At 40.7% G+C, this 19,347-nt stretch overlaps 1 long non-coding RNA gene across 4 annotated transcripts in view; it reads right to left on the reverse strand.

Moving 5' to 3' along the window:
• Window positions 1–14,788, reverse strand: part of LOC309655266 — a 22,899-nt gene extending 8,111 nt beyond the window's left edge. The window contains exons 1-2 of one of the 4 annotated variants that reach the window (XR_014260727.1): window positions 12,274–14,788; window positions 245–338 (exon numbers count right to left, since the gene is read on the reverse strand). This is a non-coding gene — a long non-coding RNA (uncharacterized lncRNA). The other 3 variants (XR_014260728.1, XR_014260729.1, XR_014260730.1) reach the window with 3 other exon arrangements.
• Between the last annotated feature and the right edge of the window lie 4,559 nt (window positions 14,789–19,347).

Raw genomic sequence — 19,347 nt, forward strand, 5'->3', positions numbered from 1 at the left:
AGTGTAGCCTATACTTATCATTAAGAGTTCCTCTTTTGGAGAAATTTCTGAATTAAAGGGGATGATTTTTCTTAACTCCACTGCAACATTTCTGATTTGTATTTGATAATGTAAAAAACACATACTAGTGTGGTATAGCCAAGGCAAACAGAGGTGAAGATTCACAGAATTGGAGAAGACCCTAGAAATCAGGGACTCCATGAACGTCATGTTCCAACTCCCCCAAAATTGTTCAAACATTTACCTGCAGAGCTGAGACTGGCACTGGTCCTGTGACCCGTCCAAGAGCATTTGTGGTGCATGGAACCAACTCAGCATCTACCAGAGGAACTTCACTCCTATGGATAGTATATTGGATACCATATAAGATTCCATTTTGAAAAAGATTATTTGCTAAAACAAGCTTGCAAACACTCTCTTACTTCATTTGTAATGGATATTTTTGTTGCTACCGATGTATTTCAACATGTTCAAGATACATTTGAGAACTGATGTTAGGAAAATAACTTCAATCTATGATTTGCAAGTTTGAATTTCAATAATTTGGCCCAATTTGAATTTATAAGCACAGAGAAAAGGTTAACTCACCCACTTAGTAGTTTGGAAAGCATTTGGTTTTATGTTTATTTTATCCTTACAAAATTACGGTGCTGAATTTAATAAAATAACACAAGCTGCTTTTTTATTTAAAAATTAACTAATATGCATGAAGGAATATTGGAAAATACAGAAGAGCAGGCAGAAAAAATATAGTCAAATATACCAGCTACCTTTTTTTCTGGGAAGAGTATTATATGTGACTTTTTTCGCTTATCATATATCCAAGGCCTTTTCTGTGTTATGGAAGAACCTTGAAAAATATAATATTGAATGAGTATGCAACCTTCCATTAAGTGGTTATACCAGGGAATTCCCTGGCGGTCCAGTGGTTAGGACTCTGCACGCTAACTGCAGAGGACCCAGGTTCAATCCCTGGTCAGGGAACTAAGATCCCACAAGCCATGAGGGACGGCCAAAAAAAAAAAAAAAAAAAGTGATTATACCAGTGCTTAACTAACAATTACTTCTTTATTGCTGTTTCCATTTTTTTTTTTTTAACCATAAAAAACAAAGCAGGGTTAATATTGCTACAGGCTCATTCTTGCCCCATCCCCCGAATTCATAGATTGAAGTCCTAACCAACATTGTGTCTGTATTTGGAGTAAGGAAGTAATTTAGGTTAAATGGGGTTATAAGAGTAGAGCCCTGATCTGATAGGATTAGAATCCTCAAGAGGGGTAGCAGAGAGCTTTTTCTCTTCTCTCTGTCTCTGTCTCTGTCTCTGTCTCTCTCTCATGTGAGCACACAGTGGGAAAGTGGCCATCTGCAAGCCAAGAAGAGAGCTCTCCCCAGACACAGAATCTGCCGGCCCCTCGATCTGGGACTTCCAGCCTCCAGAACTGTGAGGAGTTAATGTTGTCTGTTTAAGACCCCAGTCTGGGGTATTCTGTTACAGCAACGGAGGTGACTGATCCAGTATCTCTTTCATAAAGCTCCCTCTGCATGCCCCACCTGCATCTGCTCATGTATACGCTTCAATAGCCCATCAGATTTAAAGCACAAGTTCAATGATAAAATATCTAAGAATTCAAGATGGCAACAGCAGAACATTAAACCAAGCTGGGCCCTCCTGAGCGTGGACCCTCTGAGATTTCACAGGCCATGTGCCCACAGGACCGGCCCTGACTTTCTGGGGTGTTCTTGGTGTGAACATGTGGGCCTCGCTCACCAGTATCCATCCCATGGCAACAGAGTCTCCTGTTGGTTTGATGTTTTGTGATATGTAACCGACTCTCAGATCTATGTTAAGGAGGTTCCATGGGTCCTCTGATTAAGAACATTTTTTTAGTGGTTATTTTATAATCCTCTGTTTACTGAAAAACAACCAGAGAATCACAGAAATATAAAGCTGGAAGGAATTACCTGTCTGGTAGTGTTCAGGGTTGTTTTTGTTTTTTAATTTTTTGTAGGCAGTGGAGCCAGTCCTTCAAGGAAAACTTTTGAAGAAGGAGGTTTGTTAAGTGGGGGCCTAGCGCTGCTTTGATTGGGGCGGGGTTGTCAGCCCAACACCCTCCCTGAAACATAATTTGAAAACCAATGATCTCATCCCACCTCCTAATTTAAAATATTTATTTATGGGTTGCCCTCTAGGGATATTCAAAAATGACAGAATTCCAATTTTTTTTTTAAAAAAGCATTATTTTAGAGATTTTAAAAAATGCCGGTGTACATAGGAGTGTTTGAACATGAACTTAACAAATTCTCGTAAGAATTGAGGAACAACCGTTTAGCAGTAAACGTGGCTCTCAGCTCCAAAGGGGCAGCTGTGTCCATCTCTGTCTGACCTTTAATGGTGGTGGAAAACACACGAGATAATGAAATCTCAGGACACCTTGTGATTCTTGGGTTTTGCTGGGTGAAAATAGGCCCTGTACCTTTCACCTGCTTTTTATGGCCGAGCCCCAACTTCCTTCCCTTTCTTGAAGTTGCTTCACTTGTTTTACAGCCTTTGAGTTACCACCATCACTTGCCTTTTCAGTGAATCAGGCCAGCTTCTCATCTTCATAACTGGGCAAACTCATGGAATCACTCCCAGGGAGTTGGCATCACACTGCCTTTTGTTGTTTTAAGGCATTATATTGTTTTACTATATTCTATTGCTTCTATAACTTTATGCATTCATTCATTCCACAATGTGTGAATATTTCCTGGTCACATAGCTGTCTAGTTGATGCGGGGAATTGCAAAGATGGGTAAGACATAAGCGTTTCCTTCTAGTGGGACATGATATAGCCAGGGAATCAGAGTTGCAAATCAACAAAGAATAATGTGTTTTCCAACTGTGGTTTCAAACGGTTATATGCTTAAAAAAAGCCATTTTCTTTTCATAGCCCAATTAAAAATTGTATTTGGTAAATATTATGTGCAAGGCTTTAAAAAAACATTATTTTAGAATCTCAAAATGTAATAAATTAAATATATGCTTTCTGTGATATTCTTTCCATTTTAATATTTTTAGGAAAAGTAACTTGGCCTCTAAAGTGCTATCAAAGTAAAGTTGAATCAGAAACAGTTTTTAGTGAATTTTCTTATGAAGTGTAAATAGGTTACAAAAAATAAAATTAAAAAAATAAATAGACTAAGATTGTGTCAGTTAATAAGAGAGAAACTAACGGATGATAGATGTCAAATCAAGCTTTTGAAAACTTAGCTTAAAAGTCCTAGCAGGACACAAAAATAGATATAACTATGCTTCTTTTTCAAAAAAATATAATTCCTCCTCCCTCCACCTCCTCATTCTCTATTCTTTTTCTTAGAATTCTTACGTTAAGTTTACATGGTTGCCTTTCAGTATCGTTATTTACAACACTGTCAGTGTTTCCATAGTTATGCAGAAAGCCCGTTTCCATAGCAACACTCTTGGTTTCCTAAACAAATAGTATCACAGTGTTAATCTTGTTTCAATGTTATTGTACTATGTTATTAGATACAAAAATTCAAAAAATAATTTAAGCAGAGTTTGAAGCTAGGTGGGTTGGTTTTATTGTTTGGTGCTTTCGATATTAAATTTCAATTTCATATTAAAATATGTATCCATTTGAAAAATAGTGGGAATTTTGTATAGTAAACATGATACCAATTTTATTCACTAGTTATAAAACACTATAATTTAATAAGAGAGTGTTTCAATATACGAACAACATACAGGGAGAAGTTTACCATCTTCAGATTAAAATGACTGTTTTTCAGCTGGCCTGGATAATTTGCTTCCCCAAGTCTCTAAAGTCATTTATAAGCTACCCACAGCAATATTTCCCTTTGCCATTTTTGCATTTTAAGTAATTTCTACCTGTTTTGCCTTTTATTTTACAGCCCCACAGGAACAACTATGAAACAGACTTCAAGGGAAATTTATGGCTTCCGTTTTCTTTGATTGAAACAAAGAGAAAAATTAGTAGGTTTTTGTGTCTTTGTCTTAACACTTGCTCATCATTACCCTTAATTTCTTCTCTAAGGAGCAAATCTTTTGGCCTCTTTCAGAAATGGGACTTGACCTACCCCTAGCTCCCAGCGACGTCTGGCGTATCCAGTTTGCCTTAATTGGATAGTTTACATTCGCCTCCTCCAGGAGGGTCTCAGGGCACATGGGGGAGAAGATGGCCAACATGGAGGGTAAAGGAAATGGAAATATTACTTTTATTTAACCGAAGCGACAGGAGCTGTGTTAACAGTCCATAGCATTACCATATCCTGTCAGATGTTTGCAAAAGGCCAGCTGGGCTGTGCGCATCTGGATCTCTGTGCTCTGCGCGCTGCCTCATGTAACGTAGCTTTTCAGAAACCTGCTCTTTCATTCTCCTTTTGAATATGTCTTCCTTGAAGAATACATTTAAATGAGTTTCCCATCTCAATTTTAGCAGGAAAAGCATTGAGACAGGGGTATAATATACTAATTTGCAAAGGTGAATTGGTTTGCTCTCTTGTGGGGAAAAGAGTCAATAATGACGGAAGCTGATGTCAAACTTTGGACCCACCATGCCCCGGCTGGGGAGCTGGGGCCAGCCAGACACCAGGCCAGCCCATCCCAGCTCCGGTGTCTGAGCTGTGGGATTTGGAGCCTGGGATTTCAACCCCTCTGAGCCTCAGTTTCCTCATCTATAAGATTAGGAAAATAGCACCCAATGTGCAGCAAGCATTGTTGGGAAATTAGAGACACAGATAAGCAGCAGGGTAACACTTGCTAAGAGGTAGTCATTGTTGTGATTTACTGATTGTTCCTTCTTTTCTTTGATAATTTGAAGTTTGGGGTCAGAAAGAGCCTGATTCCTCTGTAGTGCTTCAAGAAGGTGTGTCCATGGAGACTCTGCACGGGCCGAGATTCTTCAGCTTTCCCACCATCACTGGCTTGTCTCCCGCCCCCTTGCAGCAGGCAGCTTTTATGTTTCAGTTCAGGGGAGGCAAGCATTCAGACTTCCCAAAGCTGCCTCTTCATGTGGGTTTCCTCAATGGGCAGCAGCCTCATGATGTGGAAAGCCCCTGAGAAGAGGTCCTTTCCTCACCTCCATCCCTGCAGTGAAGCTTCACCGGTGTTTCTCAACCTGTCGTATGCAGAGCAGTCATCCCAGGACCTCGCTGAAATGCAGATTTGGGTTCAGCAGGTCTAGATCGGGACCACGTTTCTGCGCGGCTGACAAGTTTTCGGGCAATACCAAAGGCGCTGGTCCAGGGACCTCATCTTGTTTGCGAAGGATCTAAACTCCCCAAATCAGAGATTTTTCTCAAATTTATTAAGACTCCAATTAAGAGCCAGTTCCTGTAACATTGTGTCCCCAAACTCTTTGGCCTGGGTGTATTTGGGGTTCTTGTTCTAGTACAAGATCCAGACCATCCAGTCTCATTGAACTTGGCTTCCTTGTGAGCTGGAGAAATTGGGCTGGCTGAAATCTCTTGGGTCCTTTTCAAAGATCAAATGCGGTACTCTTTCTTCTTTTGGACACCAGACAAATCAGGAAAGATGCAGAATTGCCTCTATTCAAATCAGCTGATTTGACTCTCCTCTGGGTCTAAGGATTAGAATGGTTCAGTTGTACTAGGAAAAATGTATAACAGGATTTGAACTGATCATCAGAAATAGTTTAATATCCCAATCAGAAATTCAGAGATTCATCTACGAACAAGATTAGAAGCTGGCTGTATCACGTAATCATCAAAAAATACAATATGCTTAGTGTTTCAGAATTCCCTAAGAAAATGTGTTCTCATTTCCTTTTGTTATGGAGACAGTATAACAAATCCAGTTAGGTTTTCTCAGACAAAACTGTGTTTGGTTTTCTGTTCTCTTGTACTTGTGAACCTTGTTGGCATTTTAATTGTTATATCTTAATAGCAATGTGTCTTTCATGGAAACCTTTGAATGGCGACTTGCTCTTTTCTAAGCTATTTCAAAAAGAAATTGTATTTGAATGGTCTAAAAAAAAAAAAATTCCAGGGCATTCTAGGGGATTTTGTCACTTGGGTTTTCTTTACTTATGATCTCATTGTCGAGGATTGTATAAGCTTCTAAGAATCAAAGGGATAGTGGTTTCTAAAAAGTATATGCAAACACAGAATTATTTTCATTTTTATTCATATGCTAAATATATTCACTCAACTGGCATCGACCTCATAATGAATCATGATGAGTCTATTTACCCTCCTCAAAAATAACAATAAAATTGTAACAAAATCAAATCCCTTTGGAAAATGAGGCAGCCAGTTTTCCAATAGTGCTTGCTTGCCATGGAAAATTCCCCAACTGTCAATGATAAATTCACATAAGTATATAAAAAATGTGGATGAAAATAGTATCATCCTTACACGGTAAGGAGCACATGAGCTCATGAAAATTAAGCTCTTAGAACAATACCTGGCACATGCCAAGGGTTCAATAAATATTATGTATTGATATTATTCCTGACTCTCATCTCATTTTTTGTAACAAGTTAGACTGCAGTATCATAACCTCTCCCTAGCTGTCTATTCATGAATTAAGTTATATGTGTATATATGTATATATTTGAGGGGACCCTTTTATAAATGATGGTTTCAAATGTTTGTAGAAAAATCTGACACAGTCCAGAAAGAAATAATGCAAATATTCTCTGACAGTCTATAATGACTATAATTTGAATGTTCAATCCAAACAGATGACCATTCTCAGGGTTCTCTGTTCATAGAATGTCATATAGAGGATTATGATTTAGAAAGAAACTATTTTCCAAATAAAAGAGCAGAGTATCTCAATGGGGGAAAACCCCGAGCCTATGATACACACATGAACATATATATTTCCATGAGAAATGCATGTATGTTTTTCTTCTGGTTGTACTGATTAAAAATTCATCTTGTCCTGTTGCATCACTGGTTGCACTGTAAAGCACTAACACTGAAGTGGTGTTTGCACAGAACAAAGAAAAAGGGAAACTTAGCAAATAGTTGGTTTAATGAAGTCAATCTACCATTCCAAATCACCAAGGCCAAACATTCAGTCGGATGGATAGTTTTCACTTGCCGAGACCATGAAGCCATTCTTTTATGTTTGTTTTGTGCCAACATGAAGGGGGATGCACAAGGAAATTCTATATGATTTTGAGGGGCTTTTCTGCAGTTTATTTATGCAAGGTGAAGCTCATAGGATTTTCCCTATATAAAACCACATCACAGTGGATATCAGGCTTGCCAAAGATGCCCAAAAGCAGCGGCAGAATAAGCTGGGGTGACTCACTGGATAGAGCAGCCGCCAGATGCAGCATCCCAGGAAAATGATTTAGCCCACGGACTCCAGTCAGACACCCTGGGCTCAAACTCTGGCTCAACCCTTCCTGAACTGCTTGACTTTGAGAAGCTCCCTCACCTCTCTGTGCCTCAGATTCCGTGCTCCCCTTGGTAATAGGGATCTCAGTACCTGATCACAAAGGCCATTGTAAGAAGGAGAACAATCACGTACACAGAGCCATTAGAGCAGTGCCTTAGGCATAGTGACCAAGAAATGTTAGTGGTGATTAGAAAATGAATAATGTTTCCTGTAACTGCCATGGAGATCATTAGTCATGTAGTATATTTTTATGAGTTGCTTCCCATTTGACTAAAGCTGATTACAAACTTATTACGCTTTGAATTCTGTAATCTTGGCAAATGTGTAGCCACTCTGAAGCTTCTAAGTCAGGTTAAGGTCTCAGATTCTAGAGAGAATTTAGTAATCGGTCAGGTACCAGCAGAAAGGGCTGTGAAGATCAGGAATTTTAGATAAAATCCAGATGGCTTGGATATTAAATAATTCTTAAACTCTGGGTTTAACTATGTCAACATAATTCCAGTAGTAACCATTTAACCAATTGTTTTTGTCAGCTCTGGCTGCCATAACAAAATACCACAGAGTAGGTGGCTTGAACAACAAATTTATTTTCTCACAGTTCTGGAGGCTGCAAGTCCAAGATTAAGGTGCCGGCAGATTCAGTATCTGGTGACGACCCACTTCCTGGCCTGTGGATGGCTGTCCTCTTGCTGTGTCCTCAAGTGGACTTTGATTTTATGATTGTCTTGCAAAGAAATTGCTGACATTTCTTAATAAAAATTGCTGAAATTTTGAAATGTGGTTCTAATATGCATGCAAATCAGATAAAGATCAGAGGGTATTCTAATGTGGGGAAATTCCAGATATAGGCACACCTCGGAGATATTTTGGATTCATTTCCAGACCACTGAAATAAAATGAATATCACAATGAAGCAAGCCACAATTTTTTGGTTTCGCAGTGCATATAAAAATTATGTTTATGCTATACCATAGTCGATTAAGTGTGCAGTAACGTTATGTCTTAAAAAAAATGTACATACCTTAAAAATACTCTATTGCTAAAAATGCCAAAACAATTACAATAGTAACATCAAAGATGAATGATCACAGATCACCATACCAAGTGTAATAATAATGAAAAAGATTGCAGTATTTCGAGAATTACCAAAATGTGACACAGAAACACAAAGTAAGCAACTGCTGTTGGAAAAGTGGTACCAATAGACTTGCTCCGTGCAGGGTTGTCACACACCTTCAATGTGTTAAAAAAAAAAAAAAAAAGTGTATCCACAAAGCACAGTAAAGTGAAGTGCAATAAAGCAAGGTGTGCCTAGCTTGGATAGTAAATATGTCTTAAACTCTGGGAGGGGTTGGGATGTTGCTCATGACCATTGATAAGGTGGTTTCCAAGGCCACTTGGAGCAGAAACTGTGGGATCGCATTGTGCTGGAAATGGGAGTGATTGAGCATTTATAACAATGACAAAAGCAAACTGCTCAGCTTTAGGGAGGAGACAGGTAAGGTAGTAGTGGGAGTACACCGCAGGTACCGTGAAGTCCTCAGGCTCCGAGATAACACTGGTTCTAACTTAAAGGAAATAAGGCAGGAGAAGACAACGAATCATGCTTAAAGACGTGTAAATACAGACTGACAAAGTTACAGTACTGAGTTAGTGAGTAAAAAAAAATCACAAGGAAACACCAATCCCCTGTGGTTATAGTCTTGAAAACTCAGCACATCACATGTGTATTAGGTTTTCACGGGAAGTACCTTGAATCCCCTTGACTTAGAAACATGATATCGATATATGTGGAATCTAGAAAAATGGTACAGATGAACCGGTGTGCACAAGGCAGAAATAGAGAAAAAAATGTATGGACACCAAGGGGGGAAAGGGGGGTGGTGCTGGTGGTGGGATGAATTGGAAGATTGGGATTTACACATATACAATAATATGTATAAAATAGATAACTAATAAGAACCTGCTGTATAAAAAATTAAATTAAATTAAATTTTTAAAAAAACCAAAAAAACCATGATGATAATTTCATATGGATGATCCAAAAGGTCTTAAAAAGAAGGATTTCTTACTATCTAGTTCTCTTTCAAGTTCACATGGCCCGACTTACCGAGTTCTCTTTATTTTTTATTTTTTTTCGAATTTTATTTTATTTATTTTTTATCCAGCAGGTTCTTATTAGTTATCCATTTTATACATATTAGTGTATATATGTCAATCCCAATCTCCCAGTTCATCCCACCACCCCCACCACTTATCTTTATTAAAGGATATTTGCAGTCGAGCTTTCTGGACTATACAGGTCTTTTAGGTTTTTAAGGGTTAGTAAACACTTCCTCCCATGCAGACTCAGCGTGACGCCGGCCCCTGTGATTCTATGAAAGGAAACGCCCTGCTCTGAGGCTGGGTCCCGCTGCCCGCAGGAGCTGTACATTTCATTCTCTGGAACATCTCTGAGCTGGACCAAGCCGGCTGATGATGGGAAGTCAGAATAACTTGCTTCCATTGGGGTCAAATGCAGCTCAGAGTCAGTCCTTACTCCTGACTGTTCCTGTCTTCACCTGCCTCTGCCTTGTCCCAACGCCACTGAGAAACCAAGTCCTACAGTGAGGCTATCCACATGGGTTGCGTTGTCAGTCGCTTTCTGCTTCCTTTCCTAAGCCCATCTTGCCCACACTGCCTGAGTCAGGACGCCCACACTCTCATGTTCTGTGTTACCTACAGGACTGATTCCTTTTGGGGCAGCAATCCCCTCGGGAACCCTGTTGGGGATTTTCGCCCCCTGCCTCACCACCAAGAGCAGAGCCTGATTTTTTTCCCTCTGGCTGACATTGAACCTTACTTGTTAGCATTAATTTTTCTCTGTAAGTTGGAAGTGTGAGCGCTGCTTTACTGCATGGAGAGAAGGAAAAGATGGTGACCAGGTGGGAGATTGTGCTTCTGGGTTACCTGGAAGCCTCATGCACCACCCGAGGAATCCCCAGGCAGCTTGTTCTAGAGATGGATGCTTAACTGTTTTCATTCTTTTAAACATCAACTCCTTGAGGAAAAGTCTTCTTAGGCTTTTTTTTTTTTTTCTTTCCTGAAATACTTGCTGATTTTTTTTCTTTCATATTTATCTCACATAATTCAGTGCTGGTATTTTTCTAAAATGATAGTTCCTCTCACTTTGCAGAAATTTCCATGAGCTGAGGTTCCTTTCTCTCATTGATCAGGAAGGTGCCCCCTTAAGCTACCTGCCCTCAGGAGACTGAGGGGGTCACATTCAGAATTGTTTTGAAAGCAAGAAACTTCCAGAGACTAGAAAAAGGATTGGACCTTGGGGTCTAAATGGTTAATGGGAGTTCTTTTCAGATAAGGAAGTGTTTTGGTTAACTTCTACGTGGAAGGAACAGAACTTTGTTACCCTAACTAGCTGACTGGGGAGGTTTTTAACCGAAGTCTACGTCAGCTGAAGAGGATTCCTGATAACAAGCAGAGGTACTGATCTGGCCTTCAAGGAGGCATTTTCTAACTGTCCTAGGGATTTCTCCCCATCCTTAGGGTTCACAGAAGACTTTCCCTCATGTCTCTTTCTCTCTCTCTCTCTCTCTCTCTCTCGCTCGCTTTCTCTGGGTTTTCCTATTACTAATTGTGCACGCAGGAAGGTAATGATTTCTTTTTTTTGGATTCTGTGTTCATTTTATTTTTAACATCTTTATTGGAGTATAATTGCTTTACAATGGTGTGTTAGTTTCTGCTTTATAACAAAGTGAATCAGCTATAATATACATATATCCCCATAACTCCTCCCTCTTGCGTCTCCCTCCCACCCTCCCTATCCCACCCCTCTAGGTGGTCACAAAGCAGAGAGCTGATCTCCCTGTGCTATGTGGCTGCTTCCCACTAGCTATCTATTTTACATTTGGTAATGATTTCTGATGTCCTTTCTTTCAAACCCCTACTTTCAGATCAGCAGCCGGGAGCAGTGATAAATAGGTCAGTTATTACTGACGTCACAGGGAACTCCAAGCCACATGAACTGTGCAGAGCTTGAAACCCAAGATAGAGACAGTGTGATTAAAACCGTAAGTAGGGTGAGCTCCTGTTAATGACAAATTCCAGCCACAGATGAGGAATAAGGAGAGATGATGAAAGTTCCTCCTTGAGCCACAGAACTAGGGAATAAAAGGACTCGTATTTTACAAGTTAATGAATAATGATCCTTACAGGGGTGGGAGGACTGACCCCACTCTGCTTATCAGTAAATTCCATGAAGCCTTACCTCATCCTGGGGGATTTCTCGTCCTGTCCTGGTTGAGCCAGACAGAGTGTGAAACACCTTTTTTTTTTTCCCACTTCAAATCCATTTTTAAAAAAACTCAATTTAATTAAAAAAATTTTATTTTATACTGGAGTATGGTTGATTTATTGAAACACCTCCTGTTACAGGCTGAGTAGCCATTCTTACCAGACGATTAGCATGCTCAAAGGAGTTTGCTGAGTTTCCCACTTTATTTTACCCATTGTCTCAAATTTCTAGACATTTCCTGAGACTCCTGTGAATTCAAGGCAGGTGGGGAAAGTAGTAAATTAGAACAAATCCATCCTTCCCCGAAGGAGAATTCCCTGGCTAAATTGAGCCTCACACATCACTGTCTGGGGTCAGTTATTATCAAGGCAGTTCCGGGGTTGGGTTGGACGACCCTCCAAGCCTAAGGTTGCCCCAGACACAAACGTGTCTCCCCAGGCTTCCCTGCCCTCCTCCATTCTGCTCCCGATGCTACTAATTCATTTATGCATCAAATATGCTTCATAAACGGTCACTAAGGAGATGAAAATCATCATCCTTGACTTCAGGGCCAATCCTCAAGGAATTAACAAAATAAGCAGCTACTTACAGTCAGAGGTCCAGGCTGGGTGGGGGGTGGGTTGAGGGGATGGGTCCCTGTGGGCAAGGTCATGACCGGCCAGCTTTGCAGGCTCTGTGCTTATCCTCGTGCCTGGCACATTGACCTCTGTAAATACGTGTGACTTAAATAAGTAATGAATTGGAGCACCAAGATAGGGAGCTATTTTCCGGGCACTTATCTCCTGGCATGGTTACCCTGATACGGGACCAAAGCTAATGAGATCTGCTTAGCGGGCGCTAGGATGTTGACAAACCAAGCAGCGCAGTGGTCAGTGATTTTATGGATGGACAAAGGGACGGGGTATAGGAAAATGTGGGTGGAAAAAAATATAGAGAGATGTAAATTTCTCCTCAAATTATATCTTTACATTTATTTTTGCAATTGCAGTGTATATTTGGAATCTGAAATACTGAGTTTCTTTTGAATAAATATCCAAATTTCCTTTTTACTGCTGCATCCATAGCTGATCTCATTAAAGCTGCGTAAGAAGAAAATCACCACCTGACTAGTAATCTCAGTTGAATCAGTTATTTTGTTCCAATCAAAACATACTTTTTATCATGATACAAAAAACACCCCAAGACGTCTGTAACTAATACAAAGCTGGAAATAACAGCTCCTAATTAATTGTTGGCACCACCTCCCCTCCCCGCCAATGCACACATAGCACACACCCAGGTCCTATGCTCACTTTTAAACTAAAACAGGTCGATACATTCATCTTCTGTGATTTTATTCAGCTCTAGATCGCCGGGTTATTTGGAAGCTACTAGCTTGAGGAATTAAGATTCTCATCAAATAGACAGACTAATGAAGATTTCTTTCCAAGATCAAAGCACATCTTTGTTTCCAGGAGGTTGCTTTTTTTTTTTTAAATGGTGGTATTTATTTTTGTACACATTGTCCTTTTGGTTTGTTATCTAAGATGTCATGAAAATAGTGCTGTCAAAACTTCGGCACTGAGTCGAACCCTTTTGGCCTCACGTTTTTCTGGAAGTCTGTTCTGAAGGGCCAGGTGCAATTTCCTGGGCTCAGCTGATCTGGCTGGGATGAGCTTCACCACCCACCCACCTGGTCCCTGGGCCATCCGCCAGGCCCACCTCTTCTGTTATCAAGGGCTCTTTGGCCAGAGGGGATGTTTTGGTTTCATCTTCACATATGTTGGTCTCTGGAATGTTTGGCAGGAGGGAAAAAAATTAAAAAGGTCAGTTTCACTTGAGGCCAGTGATCTCAGCGGTCATTTCCCACAAATGACCTGGCCATGACTCAGCTTTCACTTTTCTTATGACTGCTGCCTTTGATAGCATCCACATTCCACATTAGGTAATAGTGAGTTTCAGTGAATCTTGACATCAGTAAGCTATCTACTCAACCTCCAACCTCTCCACTCTCTGCCTCTTGCCTTCTCCCTTCAGAGGGTACAAACTGGCAAGTAGACCCAATGACACCTGTGTTCCCTCGTCCCAGTTTTGATCTACATGGTGTTTTTAGGGGGGAGAATATGAGCCAACATTAAAAAATGGGAAGATTTTATTTACACACCTAGATTCCCATCTTCTGAAAATGATGGAAATCTAGCAAGATGAGAGCCACATCCTCCGATGCCAAAATTGGCCAGAGATGAGTATCCACTGCCTTTTTTAGGGGAACTGCTCTCTTCACTTTTCCACAGTCTCCAGCATTCCCTACAGTTGCACTCTGCTGAGGCCACATGCTTCCTGCCAATCAGTATGGTGCTTTCTTGATCCCAGCCTGCATTTCTCTCTATGTGATTTCTTGGTCTGTGTAAGTATTTGGATTTGCAACCTCTACTCCATATAGTATTTTATGTATAACATCTTAGCTTTGGGAGTTTTGGTAGGTAATCCAATTGAATGGCTAATAGTGTATTATTAATAGCATTGATTTCCCTTAGTCCCTGTCACTGCCACATGGGATTCCTCTCCATCTACTCCCAAGAACAAGCTGGTATTGCTTCTCACCCAACAGAGGTTCCTGTTTACAGAAGTAATTCTCTCAAAGTCAGGCAGGTGGCACTTACATGGGACTTCCTGTTTTACAATGCACTTTTCACGCGTATGACCTCACTTAAATCTCAGGACAACTCTGAAGGGGAGATTTTATCATCTCTACCTTACAGATGGAAAATTCACGTGGGGTAAGAGCCTGCCCAAGACCACACGTTTGGTAAGTGATGGACCCCAAGGCAGTCCAGGGTTCCAGGCTTGCAATCTCCCACCTTCACAGGAAGATACTGCTGCCTTGGTAAGTTCTGAGCTTTACAGTTTGAAATCTTTAATTATTGTCAAAGGAGCACTAGAGTTTTCCAGCTGGATGTCATTACAGCTGGAAAAGACAAAGACAGTGAATTTTAAAACAAGGCAAAGAGAGACTTCCCTGGTGGCGCAGTGGTTAAGAATCCACCTGCCAATGCAGGGGACACGGGTTCGAGCCCTGGTCCAGGAAGATCCCACGTGCCATGGAGCAACTAAGCCCGTGTACTACAACTACTGAGCCCGCGTGCCACAACTACTGAAGCCTGTGCACATATAGTCCGTGCTCCGCAACAAGAGAAGCCACCGCAATGAGAAGCCTGCGCACTGCAATGAAGAGTAGCCCCTGCTCCCCACAACTAGAGAAAGCCTGCGTGCAGCAACGAAGACCCAACCCAGCCATAAATAAATAAATAAATAAATAAATAAATAAATAAATAAATAAACAAGGCAAAGAGAAAAAGGACTATTGTGAGTGGTTTCTGGGTTTGGAAACTCTTATGATTTTTCAAAGGACTGATTGAATTTTAATATAACCTCTATGACACTCATCCCACTGTCTCCCGTACGTGATCCTGTGTATTTTGACTGGCAAATCATTATTTGATGGTGTGAGATGGTTACCTTCCAGTTTTCAGGTTTGGAATGAGCGATAGAAGCTGCCGTCTACATGTCTTTTTCTGGATTGCTCTACTTGGTTGCTAACAGGTAGTGAAAATAAACTGATTTCATTGTCATTGGCTCTCTTGAGCCAGCTTAAAGCAGAAGAACTAGTTGTTGTTGTGCGGAATCCCTGTTTCTGTTTATTCGAGACCTGTTTGGTCGTCCAGATCCTTACCTCTGCATAAAGGCTGAAGGTTTCCAAGGGAAGGCAGCTCTGTTACTTTGCTCTCAACAGCCCTGTGCTCCAAGGCTCCGTCCCCGGTGAGGCCACCAGCCTGAAGCCCCTTGCCAGCTTAGTTCCTCCCTCTGGCATCACCTCCCTCCAGCATCACCTGGTCCCCCATGCAGCCTGTTGTGATGTGCTAAAATCATCCAGCAGCCTTGGACCTCCCATATTCCGAGGGCTCTGCAGCCTCCTCCTGGACCGTTTCCTACCCAGCTCTCTGCTCAGCTGTGTTTTTCCTCAATTGCTGGTGGCGAAGGCTTTTCTACTTCCTTTTGGCATTTCAGAGATGCCACTTGATATGTTAACTGACATTGTCATTTTTGCTACCGTAGTGAACAAAAGCTGTGCTTTCGCCCAGTTCCTGCTCTCTCCAGGGATTATCACATCCCCGTGAAGACGACTGTCTGGAATACTCCATGAAGGGCAATCTTCTAAAGGCTTTTACAAGGATTTCTCTAGAATAGAATATATACATATATGGATGAGTTTCAAATATTTTAAAAATTTATTTTGCAAAATTCATTTGCAATGAAGGAGAAAAAGTGATTTGTGTGGTCCCCCCTCCCAATTTGTGACCTGATTCATTTCAGGACAATGGTTTTGAATAGAATCATAGAAATGGGGTAGCTTCATCAATGCTTGCATACATCTTCCTGAAAACTGAATTCATACCAACTAATTATCCTTCAGAAGAGAACAGGTCATCCATTTGAATCTTCTTTTTGATTTCTATCTCAATATTTCAAAGAGAACTAAGGTTTTGGTGAGAATCCTTTCTTGCCTGGAAAATACTGGGTTTCACTGAATCTCATCTCATTGTGCTCTCAGCAACTGAAAGTGTTTCCACCTCAGGAATCAACTCTTTACTTTACTTGACCCTCTCCTTGAAAGTGGCCGAGCAAGCGCCCAGCCTCCAGCCTTGGCCCACTGGCTTTCTATGGGGACTTCACTGTCTCTAAAAATTCAACTTGTGTAAGGAATTACCATAAAATGATTTGAAAACATAGGGAAGAGTCAGCTGTAGGTCATTTGCACATTTTCAGATCTAGACTAAATGAGAAGTTGTTCACTGGCGGGGAGTTATTACAATGGCAGTGAATTAGACAAAAAGCATTTTTGTTAAAAGAAAAAATGGTCTTTAGGCTCTTGTTCACCATTGAAACTATGTTCAGAATTATCAACTAGGACAGAAAATTCTAAAAGGGAAATATAAGTTACACAATTTGCTGTTGCCCCCTGACATTCTAAAGACAAGTGGAAGTGAAATTAAACGACCTGGGATGGTGTCCAGTGGGGGATGCTTGTTAGCTATTGTTCAACTCTTTCAATGCAAATCACTCTCTCTGGACTGTTGACTCATTTCTCCATTATGTGTTTTATCTCATTTCTTACCTTCCTATCATTCATTCTCTCTCTGTCTTTCTCTCTCTGCTGCTTTTCCTACTTTTGGGCGTAACTGAGGTGAAAGACTGTGTATGGCTTTGTTTTTCCATCTCCCAACTAGAAAAGGTAACCAAGTAGCTAGGTTCACAATGAACTGCAATCACCGTCACAAATTAAGGGTATTACACTCCAGAGTGTGCTCAATGAGTCAAAAAAGTGACGCTGGGCAAATTACCCAATAAGAGTGTATTTTAATAAACGCTAACTATGAATGCGGTCAGTCCTCCCATAAGGTTCCCAGCTATTATCCGTTTCCTGGCCTCGCATGTCATTCTTTGATGACCAGGCTCAGATGTCTGCCCAGGGCTAGGACTGCCCCGCCCCCTCCCACCTCCAGGCCCCATGTCCACGTGATTTTGCCGCACTTAGTTCTCCAGGCACTTATTCTGACAGGGTGCTGTCCATGTGGCCTTTCCTGTCACCCTGGCTGGAGTCTGACACCTCAGAGAGCGTGTCCTTTATTATTTCCATCAGTCGGAATCTAGTGCCTGACACAGAGGAAGGCACCTAGGATGAAAAACTGGCTGAATCAGTGAGCCAGTGAAGTATGCATTTGCTTTAAACCACAAAAAATGCACATTTGGAAACTGTTGGAGGCAAGATGCTTCTAAAGCTGCTGATACGCCATGCAGTTGGTCCTGTACTGATGAACCGCGTGGCAGTTTGCTTGATTTGCCGTAGGTTTTAAAAAGTTGTAAGGGTCTAGAATTTTAATGGAGAGTCTTGTGGCGTTTCTCTAGCCTTCTTCATCTCCAGGCAGCAGAAGCTGATAACTGTCATTTAAATTTTCCTGTGCTTTTTGAAAGACATCTATGCCGATGTGGATTTTCCATGAAGCTAAAGAAGCTTCAGGCTTCAGGGTGAGCTCACGTGGTCATATGTTGAGAATGGTTCTCAGAATGGACACAACCACACTGGTTAACACGCTGTTTCTTTCCCCTCCAGAATCTCCACTTTGCAGCCCAGCTGTGCCAGCCAGTGGCGGGAGCTACAGGAATTTCTGGGACCTGGCTGAGGGGAAGTTAGGTTGGGAATATGCCATTTTAACAGTGATTTGAAAAGCCATTTCAGAATGTTTCAATCAAATCAGAAATTCCAGACTTCTGATTTTGTGAATTTAAAGGGTACCTTTATTTACAGGTTATCTTTAAGCTTATTTACAAAAGAACTGAGAGGGAAAATTCAGACAAAAATCAACAGAATATGAAACAAAAACAATCAGTAACAAGCAGTGACACTGATAGAAATTATTCTCACGTTGAGAAGTAAGTGGTATAAAAATTTTTCAGATCAGACTGAAAGTGGTCCTTCAGTAAAAGGGAGAGGTGAGTTTCTAACAGAAATATTGAGTGGTAATGTACAATTAATTATTCTGTAACAAAACACAAAATGCCCTGGAATTTTTACAGATTATAGGTTAAAGATGTTGATAGAAGTTCTCCAAAATTTGATAAGAAATGTAAAATATTTACCTGCTATTATCAACTAGGAACTGTGAAGCTGAAAAGAACTTTTCTAAGCTAAAGTTAATAAAAAAAAAAAACTAGTTTTGATGACATGTGCTAGGGGGAAGACTGGATAATCTTCCTACCATCTCTAGAAAATTATGTTATAAAATCGTTGCCATAAAGAGGCAATTCAAGAGATAAGCAAGAAATCTGATGGAGTGATGTTAGCTATGTCAGGCCATTAATGAGTCAAATATAATGGATTCTTTTAGAATTTGTGAAGTTTGTGGTATTTGTCAGCTTTGTAACATAATTTATTTGGATTTCTCCTTCCCACTACACGTTGACTTTTATGTTTGCATTTTGTATACTTGTTCATAATGTGGAACTTTTAAACTTTTAGTGGGACCCTTTCTGTGGGTTTAGGGATCTACACATTGTACAACTGTCATAAGCTCAAGTCCATTCAACAAGCCATGAGGGCCTTCAGGGAGGTTTCCAGTCAGTGTTGGCGAAAGGGAGGGGCTATCAAGGGTCATTAAGCGGGGGTAGGGAGGGTGGAGGGGCTCTGAGCCTTTTCTAAGAACCCTCTTCATGGAAAGTCCCTTCTTTGCTTATTTTCCCCGATTCCTCTCTGTCTTCTATTCATAGCAAAACAGAAGTCGAAAGAAGGTCTTAAATGACCGAAATATCATACTGCTTCAGAGACCTTTGGTAACGACAACTCCCTGGTCACCAGTTAACTTCTGAGTATTTAAAAGGCAGGGCATGGATTTATGCTAGTTTAGAATAATTAATAACCCTTCTCAGTAAATATTTTTCCCCTGAATTTCTTAGGAATGGAAGAATGGGCTCCAGCCTCTGACTCAGCTTTTACTGACAATTCGAGCTTAGTGCATGATAATTTCGAAAGGAGGAGAACTGAAATCGAATAGCATACGATTCACAAGCAGAAATAAGGGGATTTTAATAAAGAGGAGTAGGTGTCAGAGGAGGAGGAAATGGCTGT

Source organism: Balaenoptera physalus (assembly GCF_965194825.1).
Source record: "Balaenoptera physalus genome assembly, chromosome: 2".
Lineage (NCBI taxonomy): Eukaryota > Metazoa > Chordata > Mammalia > Artiodactyla > Balaenopteridae > Balaenoptera > Balaenoptera physalus.